The following is a 3,868-nucleotide window of genomic DNA, read 5'->3' on the forward strand; positions in this document are numbered from 1 at the left end:
TCATGACCTGAGCCGAAGGCAGTCGCTTAACCAACTGAGCCACCCAGACAAACCCCAACTTTTAAAATTGTACAAAATAATCACTGTTTATGGAAGTCTTCAGTGTAATGATATAATTATCTTCCCGTGAACTTGCATACATTTATCCAACAAATATCTATTGAGCACCTACTAACTTCCAGGCACTTGCTAAATATCTAGAGTATAAAGATGAAGTTAAAAAATAGATCTTGCCTTCAGGAAGCCCAAAGAAGCTCACAAAGTCTCTCATGGTCACCACTATCTCAAAGAACAGAGATTCCCATATGCCGGACTACCTCCCGATTTAACCCCAAGCCAAGTCAACATCGACAGACGTAGACCGTGTTCAGGGACTTAGGTGTGGTGAGTCCACTAATATCACCACAACTCCTAAACACTAACCAGGGTTCAGAATACCTATAAGATGAGGACATGAAGTTAGTGGACAAGACCAGGGCCACGTCAATTTGTAAATGGAAAACCAACGGGTTGCCCAAGCTGAAAGAGAACATCAGTCCTTGCGATAGCTGTAAACTCGGTCTCAAAATGTTTGTAACTACAGACTAAGTCCATTCTTCTCTCTTCTAGGGCCCGGGGATAAAGAGGACCTTAATAATTTCTTGGTTAATGTATAGACTACAGCAGTTCATGCACAAGCAGGTATGAGGAAATAAGACTGTCTGACCACAAGCCACGTGTGACAATCAGTGGACTATCTCGCAGTTACACACATATTTAAGGCTGTGTTTTCTCTATAAAAAATAAAAATTAAAAAATTAACAAGACCCGTTAGAAGTGAAAATAGTTAGTTCACTTCAAGTAGGATTGTATATAATGTACTGTTATCAGTGGTAACAATTTTGATAGGAAAACCATAAAAAAAATACTATAAACTCATTTTGTCTCATTCAAGATAATTCTAACTTTAAATGCTTTTCTGTATAAGGATAAATAAGAATGTAGTGATTCCCTGGTTACAATTCACTTTAGTATATTATTAAGAAAAGGAAAAGATGGGTCAATAAAATTTCATTTGAGCCAATCTTTCTTTCTCCTTTCAGAAAGTAAACCTGACTTTTATAGTCCGTGTTAGCTTGACCTTTGAACTTAGAAAGAGAAACAAACAATTAAATTTCCCCTCCTATACTAACAAGCGTTTATAGAAAAAACATGGAGCAACGCCCTGAGGAGATCTGTAATGAACAAGAATCAATCTGCATCAGGACCTATCGACTTGGTTCTCAAGCACTTATGACTGCGGAATGGTGAGTCTCTACAGGAACAGGAGTCGGTTTGACTGGAAAAAGCCTCATGTTTTTGGATCATTTTATAAGATACTCCTTCTAAGAGACAATATTGCAAAGTGGTTAAGAACTTTTGGAATTACAGTTTGATTCCTGATTTTGCTACTTTGTCACCTCAGATAGGTCACCTTGCCTAAGATTTAATTAAAAGAATATAATAATAACCATTCTTCTAGAACTTGCTGAGAATTATATAACACTATATATAACAGGTGACCAGTAGGTAATTATTATTACCAGCACTGTATTAGAAAGGTCATTCCTGGGGCGCCTGGGTGGCTCAGTCGTTAAGCGTCTGCCTTCAGCTCAGGTCATGATCCCAGGGTCCTGGGATCGAGCCCCACATCGGGCTCCCTGCTCCGCGGGAAGCCTGCTTCTCCCTCTCCCACTCCCCCTGCTTGTGTTCCTGCTCTCACTATGTCTCTCTCTGTCAAATAAATAAATAAAATCTTAAAAAAAAAAAAAAGAAAGGTCATTCCTAATATATTCTTCTGTTATTTTAAATCCCCAAATCTATAGTTACAGTTTCTTTACTTTTGTAACATTGTGTGTTTTCTATTGTTTTGAACAGACTTGAAAAAAGACCATTCATTCATCTATTGTGTTGATTTTTAAGATGTAAGTTCATTTTCTGCTTTATTTTCTTTTATCAAGTAAACCCAATATTATTTATTTTTGAATTCACTAATTTTTCTTCTGTATTTCACTAATTCCTTCCATTGAATTCTTTGCTTATTGCATTGTTTTTCTCAAATGGTTTTTAGCTGAATGTTTACTTCATTTATAGGAACTGCGACATTAATATTTTCCTTACATTTTTCAGAATAGAATGTTAGACTTTTTCTCCATCTGTTATAGCTAATGTACTATTTTTCACAATAACTGAAATTCAAACCTTAACTATGAACCCATAGAATGACAATAAATGGCCCTGGTCATGTGTGCCTCATCTCTGGCAAACATACAAAAATAAAAACGAATATGGAAGACAGAATGAGACAAAGGGCAGTCATTCTCAACTCAGACTGCATAACAGAATCATCTAGTGTTCTCAAAGATTTTATTTTTAAGTAATCTCTATGGCTCATGTGGGGCTTGAACTCATGACCCCGAGATCGAGAGTCTCAGGCTCTACCAACTGAGCCAACCAGGTGCCCCAAGGATCACTTGAAGTCTTTTGAAGTATGTGATGCTTCAACTGCACTCACAGATCTGACTGGACTTGCAGGGGACCCTTTATCAGGATTCTTCATATTCCTCTGTCGTCCACTTCTAACTTCATGGCATCATGATTTTAGAGCCTGGTCTAGAGGAAAATTTTAGAGGGTACCTTATTACCATTTGTGTCCCTGTGACATGTATTAAGTTCTTTCTGTCTTTGCTAATTGTCTACCAGACTTATTTCTGAGACAGGTATACTTAATGTCCCCAATATGAATGTGGCTTTACCATTTTCTGGATATCTTAATATATTCTGGTGCCATGATGTTCTGAAAATAAAAGTTTGGGGACATATTTTCTTTCTTTTTTTTTAATTAACATATAATGTATTATTTGTTTCAGGGGTACAGGTCTGTGATTCATCGGTCTTACACAATTCACAGCGCTCACCATAGCACATACCCTCCCCAGTGTCCATCACCCGGCCACCCCATCCCTCCCACCCTCCTCCCCTCCAGCAACCCTCCGATTGTTTCCTGAGATTAAGAGTCTCTTATGGTTTGTCTCCCTCTCTGGTTTCATCTTGGTTCATTTTTCCCTACCTTCCCCTATGATCTTCTGCCTTATTTCTCAAATTCCTCATATCAGTGAGATCATATGATACTTGTCTTTTTAGGACATATTTTATCAATGAATTTTTATCTCACAAAAATAAAAAATGGAAAATGAAGGGGGGGAAATTGGAGGGGGAGATGAACCACAAGAGACTATGGACTCTGAGAAACAAACTAAGGGTTCTAGAGGGGAGGGGGGTTGGGGGATGGGTTAGCCTGGTGATGGGTATTAAAGAGGGCACGTTCTGCATGGAGCACTGGGTGTTATACGCAAACAATGAATCAGGGAACACCACATCAAAAACTAATGATGTAATGTATGGTGATTAACATAACATAATAAAATAAAATTTAAAAAAATAAATAAATAGGGCGCCTGGGTGGCTCAGTTGGTTAAGCGACTGCCTTTGGCTCAGGTCATGATCCTGGAGTCCCTGGATCAAGTCCTGCATCGGGCTCCCTGCTCAGCAAGGAGCCTGCTTCTCCCTCTGACCCTCCCCCCTCTCATGTGCTCTCTCTCTCTCATTCTCTCTGTCTCAAATAAAAATAAATAAATAAATATAAATAAATAAAAATAAGAAATAAATAAATAAATAAATAAAATGAAATGGATATTAAGGAGAGCACTGGTTTTGATGAGCACGGGGTGTTCTATGTATCTTGATTAAAAGCAAAAGAGATTTAAAAAAGGAAAATCTTTTGTTTAAACTTGGAATGTGGGAAGAATATATTTTTTAAGACTGAATGCTTCTGTCATATTACCTACCT

This window comes from Neomonachus schauinslandi, chromosome 2 (assembly GCF_002201575.2).
Source record: "Neomonachus schauinslandi chromosome 2, ASM220157v2, whole genome shotgun sequence".
Classification (NCBI taxonomy): Eukaryota; Metazoa; Chordata; class Mammalia; order Carnivora; family Phocidae; genus Neomonachus; species Neomonachus schauinslandi.